The sequence below is a fragment of the Balaenoptera musculus genome, chromosome 1, assembly GCF_009873245.2.
Source record: "Balaenoptera musculus isolate JJ_BM4_2016_0621 chromosome 1, mBalMus1.pri.v3, whole genome shotgun sequence".
In the NCBI taxonomy this organism is placed as follows: Eukaryota; Metazoa; Chordata; class Mammalia; order Artiodactyla; family Balaenopteridae; genus Balaenoptera; species Balaenoptera musculus.
The window spans coordinates 127,706,945-127,720,747 of NC_045785.1; the positions used below are offsets into that span (position 1 = coordinate 127,706,945).

At 38.3% G+C, this 13,803-nt stretch overlaps 1 protein-coding gene across 6 annotated transcripts in view; it reads left to right on the forward strand.

Annotated features, from left to right (window-relative positions):
* The window catches only part of DNM3 (dynamin 3), a 571,218-nt gene that overhangs the window by 183,225 nt on the left and 374,190 nt on the right, over positions 1–13,803 (forward strand). The gene's annotated exons all lie outside the window — the stretch shown is intronic.

Here is a 13,803-nt window from a genome sequence, read left to right on the forward strand (position 1 = left end):
ATAGTATCATGTCATCTGCAAACAGTGACAGCCTTACTTCTTCTTTTCCAATTTGGATTCCTTTTATTTCTTTTTCTTCTCTGTTTGCTGTGGCTAAAACTTCCAAAGTTATGTTGAAAATAGTGGTGAGAGTGGACAACCTTGTCTTGCTCCTGATCTTAGAGAAAATGGTTCCAGTTTTTCAGCATTGAGAATGATGTTGGCTGTGGGTTTGTCATATATGGCCTTTATTATGTTAAGGTGAGTTCCCTCTATGCCTACTTTCTGGAGGGTTTTTCTGATAAATTGGTGTTGAATTTTGTCGAAAGCTTTTTCTGCATCTATTGAGATGATCATATGGTTTTTCTCCTTCAATTTGTTAATATGGTGTATCACATTGATTGATTTGCATATATTGAAGAATCCTTGGATTCCTGGGATAATCCCCCCTTCATCATGGTGTATGATCCTTTTAATGTGCTGTTGGATTCTGTTTGCTAGTATTTTGTGGAGGATTTTTGCATCTATATTCATTAGTGATATTGGGCTGTAGTTTTCTTTCTTTGTGACATCTTTGTCTGGTTTTGGAATCAGGGTGATGGTGGCCTCGTAGAAAGAGTTTGGGAGGGTTCCTCCCTCTGCTATAGTTTGGAAGAGTTTGAGAAGGATAAGTGTTAGCTCTTCTGTAAATGTTTGCTAGAATTCTCCTGTGAAGCCAACTGGTCCTGGACTTTTGTTTGTTGGAAGATTTTTAATCACAGTTTCAACTTAAGTGCTTGTGATTGGTCTGTTTATATTTTCTGTTTCTTCCTGGTTCAGTCTCAGAAGGTTGTGCTTTTCTAAGAATTTGTCCATTTCTTCCAGGTTGTCCATTTTATTGGCATATATTGCTTGTAGTAATCTCTCATGATCCTTTGTATTTTTGCAGTGTCAGTTGTTACTTCTTTTTCATTTCTAATTCTATTGATTTGAGTCTTCTCCCTTTTTTTCTTCATGAGTTTGGCTAACAGTTTGTCAATTTTGTTTTTCTTCTCAAAGAACTGGCCTTTAGTTTTATTGATCTTTGTTATCGTTTTTTTCATTTATTTCTGATCTGATTTTATGATTTCTTTCCTTCTGCTAACTTTGGGTTGTTTTTTGTTCTTCTTTCTCTAATTGCTTTAGGTGTAAGGTTAGTTTGTTTATTTGAGATGTTTCCTGTTTCTTGAGGTAGGATTGTATTGCTATATACTTCCCTCTTAGAACTGCTTTTGCTGCATCCCATAGGTTTTGGGCCATTGTGTTTTCATTGTCATTTGTTTCTAGGTATTTTTTGATTTCCTCTTTGATTTCTTTAGTGATCTCTTGGTTATTTAGTAGCATATTGCTTAGCCTCCATGTGTTTGTATTTTTTACAGATTTTTTTTCCTGTAATTGATATCTAGTCTCATAGCATTGTGGTCAGAAAAGATACTTGATATGATATCAATATTATTAAATTTACAAATGCTTGATTTGTGACCCAAGATATGAGCTCTCCTGGAGAATGTTCCATGAGGACTTGAGAAGAAAGTGTATTCTGTTTTTTTGGGATGGAATGTCCTATAAATATCAATTAAGTCCATCTTGTTTAATGTGTCATTTAAAGCTTCTGTTTCCTTATTTATTTTCATTTTGGATGATCTGTCATTGGTGAAAGTGTGCTGTTAAACTTCCCATCTATTATTGTGTTACTGTCGATTTCCCCTTTTATGGCTGTTAGCATTTGCCTTATGTATTGAGGTGCTCCTATGTTGGGTGCATAAATACTTGCAATTGTTATATCTTCTTCTTGGATTGATCCCTTGGTCATTATGTAGTGTCCTTCTTTGTCTCATGTAATAGCCTTTATTTTAAAGTCTATTTTGTGTGATATGAGAATTGCTACTCCAGCTTTCTTTTGATTTCCATTTGCATGGAATACCTTTTTCCATCCCCTCACTTTCAGTCTGTTTGTGTCCCTAGGTCTGAAGTGGATCTCTTGGAGAAAGCATATATACGGGTCTTGTTTTTGTATCCATTCAGCCAGTCTGTGTCTTTTGGTTGGAGCATTTAATCCATTAACATTTAAGGTAGTTATCAGTATGTATGTTCCTATTACCATTTTCATAATTGTTTTGGGTTTTTTATTGTAGGTCTTTTCCTTCTCTGTGTTTCCTGCCTAGAGAAGTTCCTTTAGCATTTGTTTTAGAGCTGGTTTGGTGGTGCTGAATTCTCTTAGCTTTTGCTGGTTTGTAAAGGTTTTAATTTCTCTGTTGAATTTGAATGACATCCTTGCTGGGTAGAGTAATGTTGGGTGTAGCTTTTCCCCTTTCATCTCTTTAAATATGTCCTGCCACTCCCTTCTGGCTTGCAGAGTTTCTGCTGAAAGATCAGCAGTTAACCTTATGGGGATTCCCTTGTATGTTATTTGTTGGTTTTCCATTGCTGCTTTTAATATTTTTTCATTGTATTATTTTTTGATAGTTTGATTAATATGTGTCTCAGTGTGTTTCTCCTTGGATTTATCCTGTATGGGACCCTCTGTACTTTCTGGACTTGATTAACTATTCCCTTTCCCATATTAGGGAAGTTTTCAACTATAGTCTCTTCAGATATTTTCTCAGTCCCTTCCTTTTTCTCTTCTTTTTCTGGGACCCCTATATTTCGAATGTTTGTGCATTTAATGTTGTTCCAGAGGTCTCTGAGACTGTCCTCAATTCTTTTCATTCTTTTTTCTTTATTCTGCTCTGTGGTAGTTATTTCCACTATTTTATCTTCCTGGTCACTTATCCGTTCTTCTGCCTCAGTTATTCTGCTATTGATTCCTTCTAGAGAATTTAAAATTTCATTTATTGTGTTGTTCATCATTATTTGTTTGCTCTTTAGTTCTTCTAGGTCTTTGTTAAACGTTTCTTGTATTTTCTCCATTCTATTTCCAAGATTTTGGATCATCTTTACTATCATTACTGTGAATTCTTTTTCATGTAGACTGCCTATTTCTTCTTCATTTGTTTGGTCTGATGGGTTTTTACCTTGCTTCTTCATCTGCTGTGTGTTTCTCTGTCTTCTCATTTTGCTTAACTTACTGTGTTTGGGGTCTCCTTTTCACAGGCTGCAGGTTCATAGTTCCCATTGTTTTTGGTGTCTGCCACCAGTGGATAAGGTTAGTTCAGTGGGTTATGTAGGCTTCCTGGTAGGGGGGACTGGTGCCTGTGTTCTGGTGGATGAGACTGGTTATTGTCTTTCTGGTGGGCAGGACAACCTCTGGTTTTGTGTTTTGAGGCGCCTGTGACCTTATTATGATTTTAGGCAGCCTCTCTGCTAATGGATAGGGCTGTGTTCCTGTCTTGCTAGTTGTTTGGCATAGGGTGTCCAGCACTGTAGCTTGCTGGTCATTGAGCGGAGCTGGGTCTTAGCGTTGAGATGGAGACCTCTGGGAGAGCTTTTACCGTTTGATATTACGTGGGTCTGGGAGGCCTCTGGTGGTCCAGTGTCCTGAGCTCAGCTCTCCTACCTCAGAAGCTCAGGCCTGACACCAGCTGGAGCACCAAGACCCTGTAAGCCACACAGTTCAGAAGAGAAGGGTGAAAATAAAAGAAATAAAGAAAGGAAAATATAAAATTAAAAAGTTATTAAAATTAATAATGTTATTAATAATTTTTAAAAATTAATAAAAAAAGAAAGAAAGAAAGAAGAGAGAAATCAAACCAAAAAACAAATCCACCAATCATAACAGGTGCTAAAAACTGTACAAAAAAAAAAAAAAAAATGGAGAAACCGAACCCTAGGACAAATGGTAAAAGCACAGCTATACAGACAAAATCACACAAAGAAGCATACACATACACACTCACAAAAAGAGAAAAAGGAAAATAATATATTTATCTATATATAAAAAAAAAGGAAGAGAGCAACCAAATCAATAAACAAATCTATCAATGGTAATAAACTCTAAATATTAAACTAAGATAAATATAAAACCAGAAACAAATTAGATGAAGAAAGCAAACCCCAAGTCTACAGTTGCTTCCAAAGTCCACCGCCTAAATTCTGGGATGATTCATTGTCTATTCAGGTATTCCAGAGATACAGGGTACATCAATTTGATTGTGGAGAGTTAATCCGCTGCTCCTGAGGCTGCTGGGGGAGATTTCCCTTTCTCTTCTTTGTTCGCACAGCTCCCAGGGTTCAGCTTTGGATTTGGCCCCGCCTCTGTGTGTAGGTTGCCTGAGGGCATTTGTTCTTCGCTCAGACAGGATGAGGTTAAAGTAGCAGCTGATTCGGGGGCTCTGGCTCACTCAGGCCGGGGGAGGATGGAGGAGTACAGAATGTGGGGCGAGCCTGTGGCGGCAGAGACCAGTGTGACATTGCAGCAACCTGAGGCGCGCTGTGTGTTCTCCCGGGGAAGTTGTCCCTGGATCACGGGACCCTGGCAGTGGCGGGTTGCACAGGATCCCGGGAGGGGAGGTGTGGATAGTGACCTGTGCTTGCACACAGGCTTCTTGGTGGCTGCAATAGCAGCCTTAGCATTTCATGCTCGTCTCAGGTGTCCGCCCTGGTAGCCGCCACTTGCGCCCATCTCTGGAGTTCGTTTAGGTGGTGCTCTGAATCCCCTCTCCTTGCACACCCCAAAACAATGGTCTCTTGACTTTTAGGCAATTCCAGACTTTTTCCAGGACTCTCTCCTGGCCAGCTGTGGTGCACTAGCCCCCTTCAGGCTGTGTTCACACAGCCAACCTTAGTCCTCTCCCTGCCATCTGAACTCCCAAGCCCAAGCCTCAACTCCCAGACCCCACCTGCTCCGGTGGATGAGCAGACAAACCTCTCAGGCTGGTGAGTGCTGGTCAGCACCGATCCTCTGTGCAGGAATCTCTCTGCCCTGCCCTCTGCACCCCTGTTGCTGCACTCTCCTCTATGGCTCTGAAGCTTCCCCCCACCACTCCCTGTCTCCGCCAGTGAAGGGGCTTCCTAGTGTGTGGAAACTTTTCCTCCTTCACAGCTCCCTCCCAGAGGTGCAGGTCTTGTCCCTATTCTTTTGTCTCTGTTTTTCCTTTTTTCTTTTGCCTTACCCAGGTACGTGGGGAGTTTCTTGCCTTTTAGGAGGTCTGAGGTCTTCTGTCAGCATTCAGTAGTTGTTCTGTAGGAGTTGTTCCACATGTAGATGTATTTTTGATGTATTTGTGGGCAGGAAGGTGGTCTCCATGTCTTACTCCTCCACCATCTTGAAGGTACAACCCACTCCCACCCCAGTTAGCTATTTACCAGTCCTCCTCCAAACTGTCAAGGGCTTGAAAAACAAGGAAAGCCTGAGAAACTGTCACAGCCAAGAGAACCCAAGGAGACAGGATGATCCACTGTAATGTGGCCTCCTGGAAGGGGTCAGTTCTGGAGGCTGCAAGTCCCCAGTCAGTGGGCCATCAGGGTTGGTTTCTGATATAAGCTTTCTTCCTGGCGTTCAGATGGCCGCCTTGCTGTGTTCTCACATAGTGGAGAGGGCCTTTTTATGTTTTTTTAAAGGATGGGTCTGCTGTAACCTTTACTGAAGTTCGATCCTTTTGGTAGCTTTAATTCAACAGGTTTCTCCCCTCTGGCTGGTGGGACTTAATGATTCCCAGTCCTATGTGAGCTCTGGGAATTGTTTGGTTTAGCGCTCCCTGGAAGTTGTTTTTTGCCTAGCCTTGTGGAGTTTTACCTTAGGCATGCATGCATTCAAAGACTGGGGGAGACCCCTATGCACATTTGTAGACCTCTTTCTATTCGTAGCTCCCTTTTATCTGGCACACGATCCTGTAAATTCTAGCAGCCTTGGCCTCCTTGAAATCCAATCTATGTCTCTTCAACTAAGCAGGACTGCTGGAATCTCTTTGGATTTTTCCTCCTTGCGTTGTTGTCCAGAAATTGCCTCCAAGTAGTAATTGAATGATTGTATGACTTATTTGAATGATTGTATGACTTATTTTGTTGTTTCTCTTCTTTCAAGCATCATAGTCCTGTACAACCTATGATTTCATGTGTGAAAACAATTGTTTTATATATTTTATCAGTTTTCTCGTTTACAGCAGAAATGTGTGTCTGAACCCTATTATGCTTTTAATCTAGAAAGAGAAATTACTGAGCTACTTTGCTTAACTGAAATTCTTAGTGGACGTTCGCTGCTCAGAGCCTTTTCAGTCTATTTTCTTACTTGAGTTACAAGAACAGTTGGCTTTTTCAACCATTAAAAGACCCAGATTTCTAGCTTCTCTCTAATCCTTTCTATTTCTGCTTGCAAAATGATAAATTTCTTTTGTGAACTCATCTCTTTCTTAAATACCTTGCTTTAAGCAGGAAGGAACAATCAAGACAAATTAACATCCAGGCCCTTTTCAATAGCTTCTCCTTTCAGTAGGCACTTAGTCTGCCTTACAACTTACCACATGCGGCAGGTTTACAAAATACACAGCTACTGTATAACATGAATCTTCATCTTTCCATGTTGCAATACTTGTTTCCTTACTACCCAATCTTGCTAAGCCAGGTTTTCATTATGGCAGCTCTCTTCTTCAGAGTACCATTGTTTGTACTGATATACAGTAATAAATAGACTGAAACATGTAGTGGTGCAAACAGTAGAAATGTCTATGTTGAGTTGATTTTCAGGGTAGTGTGGGGTAATGTGGTGTTTCTTGTCTATGACATCATTCATAGATGCCCAGATACTTATATTTGTCACCCATAGCGACTTAAGGACTTATTATGGTTAGATCCAGCAAGTGGAAGGTGAAAGAGCTGGCAGGAGAACACGTGGGAAGTTATACAGACCAAGCCTAGAAGTGACACATATCACTTCACCCACTTCCACTGGCTAGAACTCAGTACAGGCAGATTATAAGGGAGATTGTGACTCAATTGTAAGGGAGATTTGAAAATATAGTTAAGCTGTGTGCCAAGGAAGAGGAAGAAAATGGATTTGGGTGGAGAAAAAGCAGGGAGATTTAAGTATACAGGAGTCCCCCTAATACATGGGGTATATGTCCCAAGACCCCCAGGAGATGCCTGAAACCGTGGAAAGTACTAAACCCTATATATTCTATGTTTTTTCCCTATACATACATACTTGAGGTGTGACAGGAAAACTAACAGGAATTTCTTTTTCCATCACAGTTTCAATAGAAGATTGATTTTTACCATTGATCTTTGCAACCTCAGCTTATGATTTTTTTCTTTCCTTATTAAGTTGAGAACTTGTGCCTTTTCACTTAAAGGAAGCACTTTACAGCTTCTCTTTGGCATATCCAAATTGCCCTCATCACTACTCTTATGCTTTGGGGTCATTATTAAGTGAAATAAAGGTTACTTGAACACAAGCATTAAGATACTGTGACAGTCGATCTGATAACCAAGAGGGCTACTAGGTAACTAATGGGTAGATACGCTGGACAAAGGGATGATTAACATCCAGGGTGATGGGGCAAGATGGTGGGAGATTTCATCACGTTACTCAGAATGGTGCTCAATTTAAAACTTATAAAGTGTTTAGTTCTGGAATTTTTCATTTAAGATTTTTGGACAACAGTTGACCTCTGGTAAATGAAATCATAGAAAGTGAAACTGCAGATGGGGGTGGGAACTACTGTATGTGGATTCTTTTTCTTTTGTTCCTTCATGCCTTAGTCTATTTTGGAGTACAGATTCTCAGTGAAAGAACCACTCTATACCTAAATTTTCTTATCTTTGGAGTAATTCTTTTTCCTTTCCCTCTCTTATATCCTGTCTCCCTTTGCCCTCTCTTTCTCCTCTCCCTTGCTTCCACAAATATTAAATCTTTCAAGCACTGCACTAGATTATGGGTATAAATCGGTGAGCAAGATAGTCTCTGTTACCATAGCAACAGTAATTTTTATGTTTTCTATTATTTACTTAATATTTTACCTAGTACCACATGCAGTAATATTACCGGATGACTTTGAAAATGAGAACTGTGTTATTCAGAACTGTTGGAAAGTAACAGGAAAATAATGTTAATGGAAGACTTATAGGAAAAAAAGATGAAAGTATTCCTATTCATCACTGATTGCTTTCAGAAGTAAAATATTCCATAATCTTTGCCAAACAGAAAGAACAGCATTTACTTCAAACCACCCCCCACTCAAATACCACCAAAGCCCAAAACAACAACAAAAAAGATGCATTAACTGAAGGACATCTAATTTCCTAAGTCTGTTTTTAATTTTGCTGTATACATGTTTACACTAATTCTTCATTGATTTTGTTTTTCATTGCTGCCGTTTCAGTGTACACAGTGTTCCAGATTACCTTTCTGGCAACTGCTAATGTGGTTCGTGGCTTGGTTTTGTCCCATTTCTTAATTAGATGAAACAACACACTACTTACAATTCAGTTGCCTATATAAATGGAAGAAATGGCAGTGTTCTTATAGGAAAATCACTGTATTGACAACAAACCTAGGTAACATGGTAGAATGGTATCGTATTTCTTTTTTGGAATTTGTATTTCAATTCTTGTCTAAACCTAAGAAAAGTAAACATGCTTTTTATTCATTTATTCATTTGATAAATAAACATTTGAGTTCCCACTCTGTGTTTGGCACCTATATGAATTGCTTGGAATACGTAGATTAGATGTTGTCCTTATTCTTGAAGAGATCATGGCTTAGTGGATGAGACAGACAAATAAGCAGATTCCTAATGTCATATGAGAACTATGATTTCAGTGTATGCAGAGAGCTCTGAAGTCACAGAGAAAAGGTTCCAAACAAACTTGTGGGAGCCTGATTAAGGACCTGCAGGAGAGGCCTATAAAGTATTTTGAAGGATGAGTAGGAAATAACCAAAAAAAGAAGAGAGGGAAGGATATTTGAAACTGAGAGGGATAGCATGGGATAGCATTGTGAAGGTGAAGAGGCAAGAATGCATGATCACATGGAGAGCTACAACTTATTGAGTGTGACAGGAGCTTAGGACTGGAGTAGAGTGGAAGTAGTGGTGAGAAACAAAATTGGTGAGATCACAATTTTCTTTTATTGAGTGGTTTTTATGTACCAAATACTTTACATGTGTTATGTTATTTAATTGTCTTTAATTCATAGACTTTAGTTTTTAGAGCAATTTTACATATTCACAGAAAAACTGAGTAGAAGGTACAGTTTCCATACATGTCCTGTCCCCATACATGCATAACCTCTCCAACTATTAATATCCCCCACTAGACTGGTACATTTGTTACAATTGATGAACCTACATTGATGCTCAAAGTTCAGAGCTGACATTAGGGTTCACTCTTGGTGGTGTACACCCTATGGGTTTGGACAAATGTATAATGACATGTATCCATCATTGTAATATCATACAGAACAGTTTTCACTGCCCTAAGAACTTCTGTGCCCCACCTTTTCACTCCTGCCTCCCCTAACCACTGGCATCCACTAGTCTTTTTATTGTCTCCATAGTTTTACCTTTTCCAGAATGTCATATTGTTGGAATCATACACCATAAAGCCTTTTCAGATTGTCTTCTTTCACTTAGTAATATGAATTTAAGGTTACTCCATGTTTTTTCATGGTTTGATTGCTCATTTCTTTTTAGCACTAAATAATATTCCATTGTCTGGATGTATCACAGTTCATTTATCCATTCACCTACTGATGGACATCTTGGTTGCTTTGAAGTTTGGCAATTATAAGTAAAGCTGCTATGAACATCTGTATGCAAGTTTTTGTATGGGCATGTTTTCAGCTCCTTTGGGTAAATATGAAAGAGTACAATTACTGAATCATATGGTAAGATTATGTTTAGTTTTGTAAGAAACTCCCAAACCATCTTCCAAAGTGGCTGTACCATTTTACATTCCCACCAGCAGTGAATGAGAGTTGCTCACATTCTCCCCATTCTTGCCTGCATTTGGTATTGTCAGTGTTTTGGATTTTGGCCATTCTAATAGGTGTGCAGTGATTTCTTACTGTTGTATTAATTTGCAACTCCTTAATGGAGTTGCAGACCTGACTGCAACTGTAATGGACCTGAAGACCTGTTCAGGTCTTTCACCCATTTTTAAATCAAGTTGTTTCTTTCTCCCCCTATCTAAAGCACAGGGAGATTTTTCTCAGATAGTCACTGTGAGAACCTGGTTGAGCTCCTAGAAGCAAAACTCACAAAAGTATGGGTACCCTCTATGACTGGGTCCCCCTGGAGTTTTTAGCTCTTAGACTGCCCACACTGAGCTTCCAGCAACTCATCAATTACACTTTAGGTTTTTCTGCCTAGGCCCTGGTTCCTGCAGAGTTTTCTGCTTTTGTGTTTCTGCTCCACTAAGTTGTGATTCTCTGTATTCACCTATCTGTCTCTCCAAATTTGGAGGACAGTGGTTTGCTCTGTGGCTTCACTTCTCTGATGAATCTCAGAAGCGTTGTTAATTTTTCAGGTGTTCACTTGTTAGGACACAGTGGTAACTTCTGAGCCCCTTACATGGTGAACCAGAAACCAGAAGTCCTATTATGTAATTTTAAAACATAGGTTTGTTATTTCCTCATTTTATTGATGAGTTAGAGTGAACATGTAACTTATTCTTCTGTTTGAAGTCATTCGAGAGTTAAAGGGAATGCTGTTAATAATTATCCCAGACATCAAATGTAAACTGTGATGATTACCTTTTTGACGTGGTTACACCTGATGAGGAAACTAATGTCTTGGAGCTAACAAGGGAAACCGATGGGACTTGAATCCAAACAGTCCAATCCTTGACTCAATGCTCTTAGATCTATGCTATATATAAGAATCAGATTTTTGAAGTGCATTGTATGTTTTTTCTAGGTCTTTGTCAGGACTTGTCAGTACTCATCATTGTGGCTATTCTTTACTGAAGAGAAACATAATTGAAACACAGTATCACACATTATTTATTAGCTCTTAATATTTTAAATTTTCCTTTTAGTTGGAGGGCAAGAATTTTATTACATTACTTTTTACTTTACATACTACTCTACATAACCTCTTCTGAATCTGGAAGTTGTTCTCCTTCCCAGAATTCTGGACTTGAAAGAGACATCTAGTTAAACCTTTAGTTCTGTAGATAAACAGGCCCAGATGATGTAAATAACTTGCCAAATAACACAGCTAATCACTTGTGGAATCTAGCTAAGAATTGAGAGGCAGAAAAATATAGTGATTAAAAATGGAATCAGGTTGCCTGCCTTCTACACCCTACAGCCTGCAAGCCTTTGGGCAAGTGTATTTTTCCTTTCCAAGTCTCACTTTGAGGAAAGTTTAATTGAGAAATAATAGTACCTATCTTACAGAGTTGTTTCAAGTCTATATCTGGCACATAATCAGGACTCAACAAACGGTCTCTATTATTATTTTTATCTGAGTCTTTATATTTCCAGTGAAATGCTTTTAAAAACATGCTGCCTTTGACTCTCTTCAGGCAATGTCTTTTTGAGATCTAACAGCGTAGGTCTTGAGTCTGCCAGCAGGCATTCATTGATTATTTAAGTTGCCTACTTGTATAACTAAGAGTGAAAAAGAAAATAATTCCATTGGCCGTTTCTGGGACACCACTAAGCATAGACTTTTCTGCCTTTTCAGAAATAGGGAGTAGTAAAGAAAATAGTTTTAAAATTTAACTCTTATTTTTATTAATGTTATAAATGTACATCACTTCAGAAAAACCAGTCTCTAAGGCTTTCAATAAAAACTTTTAGTCCCTTGCCCACTCCTCCTGACTCTGGATTACTGATTTCCAGAGACTACTGCTTTCAACCCTTTTAACTTTCTTTTGTTATTTACCTCCATATTTAAGGATTTGGCTGTCTCCCATACCCACATATACTTACACACACATATATACACTTACCTCCCCAATTCTACTAATATAACTATATCATATTTTGCTAAATGAATATTTATGATTCTAAAAATATTATTGACAACTGAACCATGTGTTAAATTGTGATTAAATTTCCTTACTTGAGTGATACTGCTGTCTTTGAGGTTGATAGTTGTCTCTTTTTTTGTTTGTTTGCATAGTCTACATATCTATCACCAGTGCATTCCCAACCTCTCCTACAGAAGTCTAAATCTCTTAATACCTTCAAAAGCATTAGGCTTTAAGTATCCTATCACTTTCATTTTATTTTCTTGGTGGGGGAAGATATCTCTTCAGTAATCTTTGTCCTCTTATTCTAAGAGATACTGACTGCTCTCCTGGCCTTAAACTGGGATCTACACCATCCTAAAAATTCCCTTCTTTTTCTGGTTAGATTGGATTTCCTGCTTCCTGGATTTCCTGTCTACTTCTTTGTTAGTTTGTTCCCATGTTTGATGGAACACATCTTTTAGTAATTGTCCCTCCCCCCCCAACAAAAAAAAAAGGAGAAAGGGAGGTAAAATATTTTGAGATTTTGCATGTCTGAAAATATCTTTTCCTACTGTCACATTTATTGGTAGTTTAGAATTCTAGTCTAGAAATTATCTTTCTCTCAGAATTTTGAAAACATTGCTCTGTGGGTTTTTAGTTTCCAGTTTGCTGCTGGGAAGATTGATGCTGTAATGATTCTTAAAACTTTTTTTTTTTAATAGCTGTTTTTTAACTTCTACGGGAGCTCTTTAGGATATTTTATTTGTTTCCAGTATTATGAAATCTTATACTTATATGCCATATTGTGTGTGTGTATGTGTGTGTATGTTTTTCATATTGTGTTGGGCACTTGATGGGTTCATTCAATCCCTAAATTCGTCTTTCACTTATAGGACATCTTATTGAATAGTATGTCCCCACATCCCCAACTGTTTCTGTTTGTCATTCTCTCTCTTATTGGAATGCCAATCATTCAGATGTTGTATCTTCCGAATCATTTCTCTAGTTTTAAAAAAGTTTTTCCTTTCCAATTATTTACTTCTTTTTCTTTTGTTTTCCGGAGGACTTCCTAACTTTGTATTCCAACATTATTATTTCTGCTCTCATATTTTTAATTATTGAAAATTCTTTTTGTTTGTTCAAAAATTTCCTTTTATGGCATTCTATTTTTGTCCCATGAATGCTATGACCTCTCCTTTCTGTCTGAGGATATTAATACAAGTAATAGTTTTCTTCTGTATTTTGCATTATCTTTGTTTTCTTTAAGTTCAGCTTTATAATGTTTATTTGTTTTGGTCTCATATTATTGAATCTCCTTGGCTGTCCATTCATATTTAAAGGTGAAATATTATCAGGTGGTTGGAGTTCTGTGTGGGTGTTCTTGAATTATGGAATGATAGACTTCACAGCAGAATGATTTATTAGACTATTTTAATTATTGTTCCTTTGAATATCAATATATATGTTTTTCTCTTGGAATGGTTAGTATCCCCAGACCATTGTTCCAATCTCTTGCTTGGGGGGTTAAAGTCTGCCAGCCATCTCTTTCTTGAAGTCAAATTAAGGAACTGGCCTGGGGAGGGGGGTCCCTGCCATTCTCTATGTAGAATTTTACTTAATCATCCTCTTTTAATACCATATTCATCCAAACTGGGCCAGGTGCCCGTGAGTTCAGAGTTTTTTTTCTAGTTCAATCTTTCCAGAGAGTAAACCTGCACTGTCCTGCCAGGAAGGACCAGGGCAGCTCCTAGCTATGCTACCCATGGAAATCTGACTGCTTCCATCCAGTACTTCTATTTTCAGCTTCAGCTGCTACCACTACTCTCCATAGTTTTCAGAGCTTTCTGTCCCCCAGGTCTTGAATCTTACTGAGATGCTGTGATGTAAATTATTTAGTTTCTGGGCGTCTCCTGTTGTTGGCTTTCTTGGATGCAGTTTTCCTCTTTCTCTGATATGTTAAGTTGGTTAGCA